Here is a 16643-nt window from a genome sequence, read left to right as displayed (position 1 = left end):
AGCTGCAGAAAGGAGGGCCAGGGCTTGTTCAGCCCAATGCAGAGGAAGCGACCCCTGGCCTCAGCTCAGAGGCAGAGGAGGATGAAGATGTCTCTCACCCCTGCTTCCCCTGTACTCCTTCCACCCCACCATCTCCCTGCATCCACAGGTACTGGACCACGACAGCAGGCATCCACCACCAAGACGCTCCCCCTGGCCCAACAGAAGGAGCAGCGCCAGGTGAGGAGACCCACCTGCGCTGCTGCCTTCCCGCCAGGGAAGGCACTTTCCACCACACCCCAGGCCAAGCTCTGCATGCCAGCTGGAAGTTGCCCCACATTGCATACAACTGGAAGCTGCATGTGTAGGAGAAGTGGGAGATGTCACAAGAGGGAGGAGTCAGAGCAAAGAGGAAGAGAACTATAAGCACCCTGAACATGCAGGTGATTTATCTCCCCACTATGGGTATACATATATAGTGGTCAGTTTACACCACTGATAGCAGCAGGGAAGTACATGAGCTCAAGTGAACTCGCACTTTAAAAATTGACAGCAGAGCGCTTAATAGTGACAGAATGCAGACATCGCCTCCCAATGCCCAGAGCCCATAGGAAGCTATCCCATTGCAAGGAGAGGAGCAGTTTTGAACTTTGAAGGGACCTACCCTAGAGGCAAAGACAGCTGGAGGGGCTTGAAGTCATACTGAAAGAGACGGAGGTTCTGCTGCTCAAGCTTTTTCCCTTCTACTACTCATCTGCCACATTGCAGCTAATCTTCTCTATTCCTCTCCCTTCCCTCCCAACTGTTAAAGAAGAGTAGCCACAGTGGAGTGTAGTAGAGATATTGGCATGGATGGGCATGTGTATTATTCAGCTTAAGGGAATGCTGAGCAACTTAATATTCCAATGACATCTCAATGAGAAGAGGGTACTTCTGTCACTCAAGGTTATTTGGATTTTCTGCGGTTATGCACGTGTGAGAAATGGAAGCAAGGTGCAGGATGGGCTGGAATCTCACAGTTTGCTAAGCATATGTTGTCACTGTTGTTTGATTTTGGTTAGAAAACGGTATGGGAGATCCCACCATTGTGGTAGGGTTTTTTGTGATTCATGTGCAAGCCTGGGGAGGAATTAAACATATCCAATCTCAGATCCTAGGACTACAGTAAACTATTGGCTGTTAACAGTATCCACCCTGCAACCTTTTCCACATTGTAGACAGTAAATGGTTTAAGATGACCTGTCTGCACGCTTAGTAGTGGCTCTGCACAAATATATCCCTGCAATATAGCCTCAGGCTGCCTGAAGCAACCTACTACCTAATGCTAGAAGGCTTGGAGCTTTGTGGAAAGCTTCAGCGGTTTGCAGATGTGAGCAGAGATAGCACCTGCAGCCCGAACAAGTAAGCCTAGAAAGCCACATGGCTCCGCTGGCAAGCAAGAGAGAATCTGATAACACTACAAGAAGGCTCACAACTTTAACCAGCAATTTGCACACACCACAGCTGACTTAGCAAACTGTACATGATAAAAATCAAAAGCACAATCAGCCGAATTAGGTTACTTCATTTTCATATGTTGCATATTTGCATATTACAAACCTGCAAAGGTTCAGATTTGTATCTGCAACAGTGATCTGTTTGGGCAGGAAGCTCTATAAATGACAGTGGAAAAAGCAATATGTAGACAAGAAGAAAGGAGCAGGGATTAGGTTTAGAAAGACAGGGGTTCTATCAGTGTCCATAAATCATTCCTAAATCAGTAATACAGCTTTAATCTTTTATTCTGTAATAGAGAAAAAACACTTGATAGTTGTTGCGGGTTGAGGGATGATGGAGGAAAGAGAAACTCAGTAATGTAAAAAGGCGTTGCAGTTTGAAAATCTAAATTTATAAAGCTATAGCGTTACCCTGAGTTATTTGCAAAACCTCCTCCATATGCATTTTACTGCAAAACTGCTCCCAGTGTTCTTCAATGATACAAAAAAAGGGGCAAACCTTGAGCTACCATCCAATGATAACGGAGGTGGATCTGTGCCTAGGTTTAAGTTTCATTTCTGCCACAGGCTTGTTAGATAAAAAGTCCTTGCTTTTGGTTTAGAAGAAAAGGATGCCAGGCAGGCAGCAACACTATTTTATTGAACGTTTTGCAAAACGGGTGCAGAGCAGTCTGGACCCCGAGACACGTGTGCAAAAGCCCTTTATATCATATCGCTTCTATTGTTCTTACCAGTAACCAATGAAACAGTTAGTACATCGGCTCACTAAGTCAATATCCAATAAAAAGTCACTATCAGCTTACCAAGCTGTTTGTCATGAGCGCGTCAGTATGATTCCCTTTTTGCTCCGCCTATATTTTCCCGCCACTCGGGCTCTTACGTAACTTGAGACGCCAACGGTTATGGAGTCTCCTTTTTTCTAACAGGCTCACTTGTGGCCTTGAGCAACTCAATCTGTCGCCCTTCACCCACCAGTAAAAAAGTGCTCAGGCTCACACACAGCAGAGGCAAATTTGCAACACGCACCATCAAACCCCTTCTGTGAGGAACGGAAAATGCGGTTTTCGATCACTTTTCAAGCATTCTTCTTTATGTTTCCATTCTGTTATATCTTTCTAGTCTGAACCCTTCCCTCAACTGACCCCAGTTGAAACAGTCCCTCCAACCCTTGGTCTCTGTGTTGATTTCTGAAGTGCACTCTCTCAGAAGCACTATCGGGCCATCATCCTAGCAGCAAAATGGACCCAATCCACTTACACCCAACACACTGAGGCTGCATTCCTACATTCACATACCTGTGAGTAAGTACTATTGAACTCAGTGGGGATTACTTCTGGATAGACATGCATAGAATTGCACTGTGAAGGAGGAAGACAGTGACTGCAGGAATATGGGACTAATGAGCAGCTCAGTACCACATCTTGCATTCTTCACAGAGCAATCAAATGATTTCTAAACAAAATATATGAATCAGATCCAGATACATAACCTCAAACTCCACCTCTTCAGCCCTCCCAGTATTTCAAGGGGGAATATCCACAAATTAAGTTTGCTCTCCACTTTCTTGCGGTTTTTACTGGAGTCAGATCCGCTCCATCTGGGTACACATGAGGGTCAAAAACCTGGATTATCCCAAAGCTAGCCTGGGACGCTCTGCAGGTCACATGCAGTTTACTGAGAATTGTTTAGGTGGCTACTAGGTGGACTCTCATCCATGTCATCATTTAGAGAGCCTGTTCCCTCCCTCCCACTCTCACTTTGTTCCACCCTGTTAGATAAAAAGTCCTTGCTTTCGGTTTAGAAGAAAAGAATGCCAGGCAGGCAGCAGTGGATCCAACACTATTTTATTGAACATTTTGCAAAACGGGTGCAGAGCAGTCTGGACCCCGAGACACGTGTGCAAAAGCCTTTTATATCATATCGCTTCTATTGTTCTCACCAGTAACCAATGAAACAGTTAGTACATCGGCTCACTAAGTTAATATCCAATAAACAGTCACTATCAGCTTACCAAGCCGTTAGTCATGAGTGCGTCAGTATGATTCCCTTTTTGCTCCGCCTATATTTTCCCGCCACTCGGGCTCTTACGTAACTTGAGACGCCAATGGTTATGGAGTCTCCTTTTTCTAACAATTCCCTCCTTTAAGTCTTTATTCACGTCTTAAAGCATTTAAAACGGAGTTTCTTTATCAGCACAATAAAGCAAGAGCATCTGTTTTGACAGAGCGGTTTCAATTAACCGCTGGGATAAGCCTCTAGCGCAGGGGATAATGCAACAACCAAATAACACTAAAACTCCTATCATCACTACAAGCGAAATAAGGATTGAGGCTGCTAGGTGTTTCCATTTTCCAAACCATCTCTCCAACCAGTCAGTCACGGGGTTGTTAATCCCTGAATTCTCGGCTAATTCTTCAGACAAGGCGGTGAGACCCTGCAAAGCCCTTGTTACCGTGCCATCTGGGGCAGTGTTGTTAGGGATGAAGGTGCAACACCGTCCACCTAGCATGACACAAACCCCTCCTTTTTCTGCTAACATCATATCAAGAACACGCCGATTTTCCCAAGCCATTTGGCTGGTGGCATCTAGCTGCTCAGCCAATCCTTTTACAGCATCTCGAGTATAGTTTATAAACCTCTGCTGATTATAATAAACGTAATTGATCCAATCTACATTTTTGTTAATGGTCACCCACCAAAACAGGGTAGATTCAAATCCTGCAGAAATTTGATTTCTTCCTTTGAACTCATCTGGCACTCCCCTTGGTACTCCTATGGAGTCAATATATATTTGATCATCAAAAGGGGTTACTGATCGTTTCTGCCGGGGTTGGCCAGTCTTCTCTGCTGGATGGTATGCAATTGAAAAGGGGACTGCCAACTGAACTAACCCACAAGCTCCGGACCAATTGGAGGGCAATACCTCATACAAGTCTAGGCCACCACAATACCACCAGAGATCAGCTCGTGGGATTGAAAGGGAATTATTCCTAAAGCGGGTAGAATTAACACATCTTACTTTACTCGTCAGGTTCCCTATACGCCCCTCTGTGTCTGCAAGGTTTCGGTGTATGCATCCGGTATGGTTTCTTCTTTGCAGGAAGACTGTGGAAGGTCTGACACGATCCTTTGATTTGAGTGGGGGGTATAATTTATTGAGGGTTTGGCATTCCTCCTCTCCCCATGCATCAGGGTGTTGGAACAAACGGATCACGCAGGTGAGGAGGGAAGGAGTGTCCCATCCCAGTGGAAAGGGCAGCACCTTTGCCACAGATCTCCCTGTGGCACAAACAAAACAGTCAGACTTATTTAAAGACTTGGCTGTATACTTTATCCACTCTAACCACACATTATCAGTTTCCTCTGTTATTGGGATCCCTAACCTGGTTCTCCAGGGACGCCTCTCTTTCTCAGGGATCTGTACCAGAAGTGGTCTGAGGGGTGTTGGTGTGACATTTCGGGGTTTTATCTTAAAGCTGTCAAGCCCAAGTCCTTGAGGTATCACCATCCACGTTAATATTTCTTTAACCAACATTACCAACACCACCCACAATACTTGCTTCATATTACAAGTTTTTTGTAATTCGAACCCGAGCTTTTCCCAGATGTTGTGACTTGTATATTACAGGCGATTGTGGCTCCTGGATGGCTTCTTCGCCTGTGTCCTTGGCAGCTTCCAGAGGGGTGCCAGGGAGCAAAGGACCGTTGCCTGTGTCCTCCTGTTCTTTCCAGGTGACAGAAGGAAGCGAGGGTCGCTTAAATGGCTTTATCCGGCTGCAATGTGTCCATTTACTAGAACCCACAAGCTTTACACACGAGTGGCTGGTTGGTCCCACCAAATAAGGCCCCTCCCACCCTTCCTTTAAAGCTTCTTTATTCCACTTTTTCAGCAACACCTCGTCTCCCGTCTGGAAGAGATGGATAGGTGCATCTAACGGCAGTCTCTGAAACGGAACGGAATAAGCTCGTAGCTGTGAAAGAACAGACTGTAGAGAAGTCAACTGATCCCTTAGCATCTGATCACCCACCTCCCACTTGACTTCCTCCCTCCTTCCGCAGTGTACCCGAGGCGGGAACCCAAACATCAGTTCAAAGGGGGACAATTTTATGTCCTTTCTTGGCATCCTTCGAAGCTTCGTTAAAGCTATTGGCAGAGCCTCAACCCAAGTGAGCTTCACCCCTCGTTGGAGTTTGGTTAAAGTCTCCTTGAGGCTCCGATTGATTCTTTCAACCTGTCCACTTGCCTGGGGCCTCCAGGGGCAATGTAAATGCCACTCTATTCCCAGAGCTTGTGCCAGCCCCCGTGTAATAACTGAGGTGAAATGTGAGCCCTGATCGGACTCTATAACTTCGGGCAGGGAGAACCGGGGCACCACCTCCTGTAACAATTTAGCAACAACAGTTTTAGCTTGGCAGTTCCTACATGGAAACGCCTCTACCCACCCTGTCATTTGACATACTATTACAAGCAAATACCTGTAACCCCTACATGGTGGCATCTCAGCAAAATCAATCTGCGCCCTCTGGAAAGGATAGTAGGCCCATGGTCGCCCTCCTTTTGGAGGAGGGGGTGCCCTGGGAGGGTTGGTTTTCTGGCAAACTTCACAGGTTGCGGCTAGTCGGTGGGCGCATACAGTTAAGCCAGGGGAGACAAACAGCCTCTTGCAATAGTCGATCATGGCTGATGCTCCAGGGTGTCCAAGAGAATGGTGAACTTGCTCTAGAACAACCCTCTGCAGGGTCTGTGGAAGAAGCAGTCTTCCATCTGTCATCTGGATCCATCCGTCATCACAGGGACTTATTCCGTGTTCTTGTGCCATTTGTAACTCAGCAGGGGAGTATGTGGGGCGCTCTTTTCTTTTGGGTAGAATGAGGAATGTTCCTTGGATTCCCTCTCTGGCTGCTCTTTTTGCGGCCTCATCTGCCTTCTGATTTCCCTGTCTCCATTTTTCCTCTTTTTCTTTCCCATGGGCTCGGACGTGGACAACAGCTACTTGTGAGGGTAGCTGGAGGGCATCCAGAAGATCCACTATTAGGCCGCCATTAGCCACTGGAGATCCGTTTGCTGTAAGGAATCCCCTCTCTTTCCACAGTTGCCCATGAGCATGCACAACGGCGAAGGCATTTTTGCTATCGGTATAAATATTTACTCGCTTTCCCTTGCTGGCTTGCAGGGCTCTTGTCAGGGCTACCAGTTCAGCGGATTGGGCGGAGAAATGAGGAGGCAGCCTTTCCTCACGCACACTCTCTTCTAGAGTAACGACAGCCGCGCCTGTGTAGCGCCTTCCATCCAGCATATAGCTAGATCCATCTACAAACAGATCTCTGGCTCCCTCTATTGGTTCATCCTCAAGGTCCAGTCGGCCTTTGGTGTCCAGGTCTAATACTTCAAGGCAGTCATGATCTGGGAGTCCTGATCCGTTTGTGCCCAGTAATGTTGGCAGCAGTGTGGCGATATTAAAGCTGGAGCAAGCCTTAAAAGTGAGGTTTTCGTTTGTTAGTAAACCTATTTCATATCGGGAATGCCGGGCTGGGTTGAGAAATTTGCTTCCTCCTCCTGATCCCAAAATTTGTGGCACTCCATGCGGCACCCAAATTTCAATGGGTCCTCCCATTGTCAATTTCTCCGCTTCAGCGCAAACCAGAGCCGTTGCCGCTACTGCCCTCAGGCAACTTGGCCATCCTCGCGCTACGACATCTAGGACCTTGGAGTAATATCCCACTGGTCTCCAAGAGGGCCCTTTTCGCTGGCAAAGCACTCCCGAAGCTATGCCCTTATTTTCATGCACATAAAGTCTAAATGGCCGGCTGGGATTTGGTATGGCTAGAGCAGGTGGTGACACAAGAGCAGCTTTAAGACTGAGAAAAGACTTATTCATTTCCTTAGTCCATTTCCATTTATCCAGTCTATCTTTCTGCAGCGCCTCATACAGCGGCCGCGCTGTCTCCCCATAGTTTGCTATCCATAGTCGGCAGAATCCGGTCAACCCCAGGTAGGCCCTCAATTCGCGGGGGGACTTAGGGACAGGAGTGTCACGGATGACTTCAACTCTTTCTTGCCCTAGGCTCCGAGTCCCCTTAGTTATGTGGTAGCCTAGGAATTTTACAGTTGGTTGGGCCAACTGTACTTTTTCTTTTGACACTTTATACCCCCCCCCCTGCTAGATAGTTGAGGAGGGAAACCGTCCCACTCAGGCATGCATTCTTGGCCTTGGCTGAAATCAGGAGGTCGTCACAGTACTGGAGGAGATGCACCTCTGAGTGCTGCTGGACCCAGGGTTCGAGATCCTTTTGGAGCTGCTGGCCAAAGACGACTGGTGAGAGATTGAGCCCCTGAGGGATGACTGTCCATGCTAATTGAACTTTTGACCCCCCCCCCGGGCTTTCCCATTCAAAGGCGAACAAAGGCCTTGAATCAGGGTGGAGGGGGATGCTGAAAAAGGCGTCTTTTAGGTCTATGACAGTGAACCAGGCGTGCTCTTCCGGAATTCCTACAAGGAGGGTGTGTGGGTTGGGGACCACAGGATGGGGGGCCTCGATCTGCTGATTAATGAGCCGGAGGTCTTGCACTAAGCGGTAGCCCTTGCCCCCCCTCCCCTTTTTGGCACAGCGATGATGGGCGTGTTATAGGGGGACATTATCTCAATGAGCCGGCCTTCTTCTCGGAGCTTTGTTATTACTGGTTGTAGGCCCTCCTTTCCTTGGCGGGAAAGGGGATACTGTTTCACATGAACAGGCCTTGCTCCCTCCTTGAGGGGAATTTTGTATGGTGCTGCCGACTTGGCACGAGAGGCCCCTCCAATCCCGGCCCAAGCTAGAGGGTTGACTCTGTTTTCTATTAGGCTCCAGTCCTCGGTGGCCTCTGGGGTGGATTCTTCTGCAACCTTCAAAAGGGCCATTTGGTAGTTACTACTCTGCTGTTTAGGGAGCCATATCTCCATCCTTCCGTCAGGAGTAAAAGCAATCTCAATTTGGAGTTTAGTCAATAAGTCCCTTCCTAGCAATGCCACTGGACAGGAGGGGGTACAGACAAATGCATGTTCTAGGTGTGTTTTCCCAACCTTGGTGAACAGGGGACGAGAGAGGGGCACTTGGGTTGCCCTTCTCTCGACCCCCATTATGGTGGTGAACCCCCCACCTCCCGTTGGGGGCTCAATGAAGGGGAGGACGGACAGGGTGGCCCCTGTGTCCACAAGGGCTTTGTAGGAGCGGCCCCCAACCTTTATTTTGACCATGGGGTCCCGTCTTGCCTCAGAGACGGCTAAGAGGGGGCCGGGCCCCGGTCTGTCCTAATCTCTTTCCTGTTCATACAGAACTCTCTCTGCTCCTCCCGTATTTTCCCCTCTCTCTTTCTGCTTCAAAGCCTCACAGTCACACTTCCAGTGCCCCATTTTCTTACAAAAGGAACATCGATCTTTCCCCAGGGGAGATCCTTTCCTTCCCCCTTTCCTCCCCTTTCCAGCTCACTCTTTGTCAGGATTAAGAACCGCAGCAAGGAGCTTGGCCTGCCTCTTGTCTTTTTCTTTTCCTTCTTCTTCTTCTCGCCCCTCATAAACCTTCTGAGCTACTTCAACTAAAACTCCTAGGTCAGCTGCCAACCCTCCTTCAACTTTTTGCAACTTCTTTCTGATGTCCTGGCAGCTATTTCCCACGAACTGAGTTGTGAGGATCCTTAAATTATTTGGATCATTCAAGTCAATGTCAGTATATTTAGCGAAGGCTTCCCTCAGCCTTTGGAGGAACACGGCAGGAGGTTCGTTTTTGTCTTGCTTTAGAGTCAGGACTTTTTGCAAATTGGGGGCCCTTCTCGCGGCTTGCTTCATGCCTGCTAAAATGAGTTGAAAATAGTCAGCATGTAAGCGTCTATGTGCTGCTGTGGCCACCCCCCAATTGGGTCGCCCTGTGGGCAGAACCTCTGCCGTCTCCTCCTCAGTTGCCTGGGGATTTTCCTCCCTATACTTGGCTTGTGCCCCCGCAAGGATGGTTGGCTTTTGGCTGAGAAAACAGGTGTTCAATAGCATTTGTGTATCGTCCCATGTGGGGTTGTGAGTAAGCCTCACATTCTCCATCAGAGACAGGAGTGGCCCGGGATCCTCTTCAAAGGAGGGGTTAAATTGTTTCCAATTATACAAATCAGATGTTGTGAATGGGACATAAACAAACATCGTCCCTTGAGGATGTTGGGCGGTAGGGTTGGGGACTTCTCTTATGGGGAAGGTGAACTTCACTGGTGGTTGGGGGTCCTTCTCGGGGGCATCTAACCGCTGGGCGGGCCCCTCAGGAGAGGGTGGTGGTTGCAATGGGTGTGGTCGCCCTGCGACGGCTGTCCCGTAGGGAGGAGGAAGCAGTAGGTCCTCTGGTGCCGTGGCCACGACCCTGGGTGCTCCTTCTTTTGGTGGTTTCCTTTTGACTACCATGGGAAGGGCAAGGGACATGCATTTAACAACCCACGGAGCGGGCCTGCCACCAAGGGGCACACAAGTTGCCCACGAATCAATATAAGGGAACTGGTCCCAACTTCCCCTCTGTGCTACTATTGTTCGCACATCAGATACCAAGGTTGGGTCAAAAGACCCCTTGGATGGCCATTTGGGTTCTAATATTGGCCATTCCCGGGTGCAAAAAAAGACAAGACGATCCTTTGTCATCTTAGTTCCATAATCCTGCTTAAAACGTGACCAATTGCGCAAACAACACTCCAAGGGCGTATGGGACTTCTTCGCAGACTTAGATTGGGACCCGCCCATGACGGTGGGAATTTCAATCAGCAATTCTTGCGCTTCGCCCTCCTCTGACCTAGCCCGTCTCCGGGGTAAGGAAATGCAGATCGGGGCTCCCCACTCGCTTCGCCCGTAGGCGTCTCACACAATCACAAACACACCACCGTCCCGCGTTTATCCCCTAAAGTAAGCTGTTTCACTTACCCCAAAAGCCTCTTCTGTCCTGCCCGCAGCTGCATCCAGCTGCTTATTGATCCACTGCTGGTGCCTAAAAGGAGTGATCACGTCTCCCTCTTCCTCTGGCGTTGGTCCCCAGGAGCCTCCGCCGCCACCGTCGTGAGGAGAAGGCAGTGTAAAACAACCACCTGTGGCCACTTCCCCGCGGCCCCGCGGCTCAGTGCGAAGGGGACGCGCCCCGAAGCAGGATCCGAGTCACGGCACCAAATTGTTAGATAAAAAGTCCTTGCTTTCGGTTTAGAAGAAAAGGATGCCAGGCAGGCAGCAGTGGATCCAACACTATTTTATTGAACGTTTTGCAAAACGGGTGCAGAGCAGTCTGGACCCCGAGACACGTGTGCAAAAGCCTTTTATATCATATCGCTTCTATTGTTCTCACCAGTAACCAATGAAACAGTTAGTACATCGGCTCACTAAGTTAATATCCAATAAACAGTCACTATCAGCTTACCAAGCCGTTAGTCATGAGTGCGTCAGTATGATTCCCTTTTTGCTCCGCCTATATTTTCCCGCCACTCGGGCTCTTACGTAACTTGAGACGCCAATGGTTATGGAGTCTCCTTTTTCTAACAACCCCTTCTGCTTTCTCTGGCCAGTGTGTGTGTTAGCGTCTCCATCCTGCCCAACCGATGTCTGACCCTCTTCATCCAATTTTGAAAAAATTATTTTCCCTCTAAAACTGCAATAGCCGCAGGACAAAATGTGCAGCAGCAACCTCTCACATTCCCACACTAGTGGGGACACTCAATCACTTTAGGTAGCCTCCTTTCAATCTTTAACACCCCCCTTTTCTGTGTATGTTTACTCAGAAGTAAGAAATAAATCTCACTACCGTGTAGTGAAAGGGTTAAAGGCTCTCAGATTGTGATTGCAACCTTGTGTTTCTTTGATGTACTGTATTTTCTCTGTTATGTAAACCACTTCGCAGCTTTATTGCAGGAACGACCTTGCCTTCGCATTGCAAGCAGGGGAAAGGAGAAAGGCAGAAAGGGGTGATGGTGGTGGAAGCAGTAGGCAAAAGTGCAAACATGGGGGAAAATGGGGTGGGGAGCAATGACTCTGCAGCAGGTTGCTGAGATGCAGCAAATCTGGGGTGGGTGGGAGCTAGAAATGGGAAATCCTATGCATCTCTACTCAGGGGTCCCTCCCCTGTAAGTGGGTTTAGAATTGCAGCCAACATCTCCCAGAGGAGGTTGGAGAAACAAAAAGAGGAACATTCAGTAGTAGTAGTAGTCCCTTCCAAAATGGGCAAGCTGAAATCTGAATTTGAAGCAGATTGCTGGGACGCAGCAATATTGGGGTGGGAGGAGCTCTGGAGGACTGGGTTCACAAAGAAGCCTTGAAATTCAGATTTCAGCTTGCCCATTTTGGAAGGGATTCTCTTCTCATTATTGTTGTTATTAAATGTTCCTCTTTTTGTTTCTTTGAACTCCTCTGGGAGATGTTGGTTGCAATTCTAAACCCACTTACAGGAGAGGAAGCCCCATTGAACCCAATGGGGCTTACTTCTGAGTAGAGATGCATAGGTTTGCAGTGTTGCCCATTTCTAGCTCCCCACCCCCACCCCAGTTTCACTGCATCCCAGCAATCTGCTGCAGAGTTATTGCTCCCACTCCATTTTTCCCCATGTGTGCACTTTTGCCTATTGCTTCCACCTCCACCCCTTTTCCCCCTTCCCACTGCTTGCGGTGAGAAGGCAAGATAAGAGAAGAAGCACAAGTCGCACTCACGATCTAAGAGAGCAAGGAGAAGCGAAAGTGCTTTAGGGCGAGTTACTAGTACTACAGCTAGCCTTTAAACCTTTCACTGCAGAGGAGTGAGATTTATTTCTTACTTCTGAGTGAACATGCACAGAAAGGGGGGGGGGAGAATGTTAAAGATTGAAACCAGGCTAACTAAAGTGACTGAGTATCCCTGCTGCTGTGGTAATATGAGGGGTTCTTCGATGTTCTGTAGTTTCTCAGCTATTGTGTAAAATCCCATCTCTGCTTTATCGCTGTAACGTTCTTTCCCATTTATGAGACCCTTCATAATGTAGTAGCAGCCAGGAGCCTGGACAGGGGCAGGAAATATGCCTCACTCGTTGGTCTCCCCAACTTTTTTTACTCTATGTCCACCCACCCCATGCCCCACTTGTAAATATCACCATTCCCCCACCCCCCAGGCAGCTGTGGTTGGTGAAGCTGGAGTGTTTGCTTTGGGTTCACAATGAAGCAGCAATATGCTATTTTGATGTTGCACTTTTAAGGGGATTTTTTTTTTTTTTAAGGTAGAGGCTGAGGAGCAGAGCACACTTATACTTTTGGGGGGATGGCCACGAGAGGTTAGGGGCAGGCAAGGCGCAGTAAATACCATGAGGTTGCTCAGAACTCCTGAACGGCCAGCTGCGAAATGGCAGAAAGATTGGGGAAGCATTGGGGGAACACCCCTTGACTGGGGTCACTGAGGTCATGGCCAGGTGAAAGACACACGCCTGGGCTATCATGCCAAACTAAATGTGGAGGGTTGGTACGCACTGCAACAGAAGCGCAGACAATATGAATTAAGGAAAACAATCGGACTAAAAGTAGTCTCAGAAAAACCGTTTTTTCCGCAAAAATCTCTGGGATGGCTGTGAGATGGCCACAACATCATGTGTCCCAAACAACCTCCAAACACAAACGCACAGTAAATCACTCATAGGATAACAATATGGACTCCTCATTCCAGGAGTGGAACATCCTGATTCAGGAGGATGTGGAAGCATGGAGAGAGGAACTTCTAGCTACTCTTCTCCATCGTTGTTTTCCTAGAATATTCAAAGTGACTAGTTTTATCAGAAACTAGGATCCCAATTAATTTTGCTCCCCCCGCCTGCCCGCCCGCCCCCGCAAGTTGTGAGGTTTCTGGGGAATTTTGAGGGAATTCAAAAGACTTGTTCAAAGAAGCCCTTAAAGTGGAAGTGGAGAAGAAGAGAAGGTTGTTCTCACAGAGTTCCACAGTGACCTAGTTTGCACAATCGCAGCTGGGAAATAAGCCACAGTGGCTTATTAACGACCCTCTGTGTGCCAGTCACATGCCAGAGTATTAGCATAATTACTCTCAGCAATGCAGCTGGTCGTGTCATGTGAACCCAGGCAGGGTGGCTTGTCATCATGGTTAACAAGCCACCCCATAACTCTATAATAGCCCATACATTCTGGGTGGCTTGTTAACCATGGCAACAAGCCATGCAGGCCAGGTTCGCGCAACACGATAAGCTGTGCTGCTGAGGGTCATTATGCTAATCCCCTCAACATGCATAGGGTGGTTAATAAGCCATGGCTTATTAACTATGCTGCAATTGTGCAAACCAGGTTGTTTAGAATCTAGCCAGGAGATCCCTTAAGTTGGAAAGAATAAGTTATTACTTCAGTGAACTAGTAGCAAATTGACAGTGACTAATTACAGTGATCTGACTGTAATAAATTGAATACAGAAGGTACTTTACCTGGATAAAATTTGAATGCTATGTCTATAGTTTACTGATTACTAAGAGTGCAACCCTATACTCAAGTTATTCTGGCTGGGGAATGTTAGGATTTGGCTTGGTGTATCTTAATACATGCCTGCACCAGGGAAAACATACCAGTGTAACATCAGAGATTGGCTTGCGGAATGCTAAGAGTAGTATTGTCCTACTGCTGGTGCAATTCTGTCATTGGACAGGCCAAATTGGGATGGTGATGGGAGCAGAGCAGAGATATACTAGATCATATGCGCTTTCAGATACCTCCTCCAGGCCCTAATCTTAGGCATGCATAAGATTATACTGACTCACCTTATTTTTATTAACTGCAATAGGAATAGGCTGTATCTTGCCTAAGGTGCCAAAATACCTTAAGATGGCCCAGGGCTGGTGATGCTGCTCCTGAGGGAGGTCTGCCAGGGAGGAGGAGGTTAGATCTGGACAGTGGTGGACCTTTCCATTGCTGTGTTGGTAGTGAGGCCAAAAATTGGGTGATTTGGGGGCATATTGGGGATGGGCAAGGATCTCCAGGATTCTAGGCCACCTTGCTCTCCTGACATCCAGCTAAATAGAGTTGGAACTTATGCCAGCTCAAGAGGTGACAGAGTAAACTTCCTCTCATTGCAAGCAATGGGAGGGGGAAAATACCCCCTGCACCAGCTTTCCAACCTGGCCATCATGAGCTGGCAGGGCAATGGAAGTGGCGGCTTCTCCACCATAAACTTTAGGATTCCTCTGCCACCAGTACCTTACTTTCGTTTAATGAAGCTCTTACTTCGTTAACTCATACTAAGGTACTTTGTCTCCCTCTAATGGACTATTAACTGTATAATTTATATTATTAAAGCACTTTATCTCCCCCTAATGAACCTGGTAGTTCTTAATTTATCCAAGTTCTTTAATTCATTCAGGTAAATTTATGGTGAAGGCATTTCTAGTTTTAATAGTTTAATTGGTTTATTATTTATTATTTATTTATTATTAAATTTATTAATCGCCCATCTGGCTGGTCACCCAGCCACTCTGGGCGATGTACAACATACAATAAAAACAGTTTAAAACAATAAAATTCTACAATAAAAACATTTTCTAAAATACCCTAACCCACCCCAAATGCCTGCCTGAACAACGTTTTTAATGCACAACGGAAGCTCATTAAAGAGGGGGCATGATGGAGTTCCCTAGGGAGGGAGTTCCACAGAGTGGGGGCCACCACAGAAAAGGCCCTCTCCCTCATCCTCACCAGTCTAGCTGTCCTGGATGATGGGACACAGACAAGGCCATCCGAGGCTGATCTTGTTAAGCGGCCTGTCTGGTGCTGCTGGAGGCGCTCCTTAAGATAGGCTGGGCCGGAACCATACAGGGTTTTAAAGGTCAAAACCAACACCTTGAATTTGGCCCGGAAAACAACTGGTAACCAGTGCAACTCCTTCAGCACTGGAGTGATGTGATCTTGCCGGCGGCTGCCTTTAATCAGGCGAGCCGCCACGTTCTGTACCAGCTGCAGTTTCCAAACCGTCTTCAAGGGTAACCCCACGTAGAGCGCATTACAGTAGTCTAAATGAGAGGAGACCAGGGCATGTACTACCGATGGGAGCAGATGGTCGGGAAGGAAGGGGCGCAGCCGCCGTATCAGATGGAGTTGATACAGCGCTATCCGGCTCACAGCTGACACCTGAGCCTCCATGGACAGCTGGGAGTCCAAAATGACCCCCAGGCTGCGGACCTGGTCTTTCAAGGGTAGCCGTACCCCATTCAACACCAGATCAACATCCCCCAGCCTCCTCTTGTCTCCCACCAAAAGTACCTCGGTCTTGTCAGGGTTCAGCTTCAGCCTATTCCTCCCCATCCAGCCTCTCACCGTCTCCAGACATTTGGACAGGGATTCTACGGCCAACTTTGGTGAAGATTTGAACGAGAGGTAGAGCTGCGTGTCATCCGCATATCGATGACACTGCACCCCAAACCTCCTGATGATAGCCCCCAGCGGCTTCACATAGATGTTAAATAGCATCGGGGAGAGGATGGGACCCTGTGGCACCCCACAAGTAAGTGGCCACGGGTCCAAAACCTCCTCTCCCAGTGCTACCCTCTGGTACCTGCCGGAGAGGAAGGACCGGAACCACTGCAATACGGTGTCCCCAATGCCCAACCCCTCCAGGCGGTCCAGGAGGATACCGTGGTCAACGGTATCGAAAGCTGCTGAGAGGTTGAGAACAAGGAAGGAGCATTCACCCCTATCCAGAGCCCTCCTCATATCATCTACCAAGACGACCAAGGCCGTTTCTGTCCCATGCCCAGGCCTGAAGCCCGACTGAAATGGGTCTAGATAATCAGTTTCTTCCAAGTGTGCCTTCAACTGCACCGCCACCACCCACTCAATCACCTTGCCCAAAAATGGCAGATTTGAGACTGGGCAAAAGTTGTTCAAAACTTGAGGATCCAAGGAGGGCTTCTTTAAGAGCGGTCTTATCACTGCCTCCTTGAGGGCTGATGGCATCACTTCCTCCTCAAGGGAGGCGTTCACCACCGCCTTGTTCCCCTCACCCAGTCTCTCTCTGCAGCTCATAATGAGCCAAGATGGGCAAGGATCAAGTAAGCAGGTGGTCGGCCGTACCGATGAAAGCACCTTGTCCACTTCATCAGGAGGAAGAAGCTGGAACCGATCCCACAAAACCGGTTTGCCACAGGCCGCCTCTCGCTCACTAACTGTATCCACAGCGT

This window comes from Heloderma suspectum, chromosome 1 (assembly GCF_057233095.1).
Source record: "Heloderma suspectum isolate Gila_16-S chromosome 1, 16-S_ref, whole genome shotgun sequence".
In the NCBI taxonomy this organism is placed as follows: domain Eukaryota; kingdom Metazoa; phylum Chordata; class Lepidosauria; order Squamata; family Helodermatidae; genus Heloderma; species Heloderma suspectum.
Note: the sequence above shows the minus strand (reverse complement) of the source record.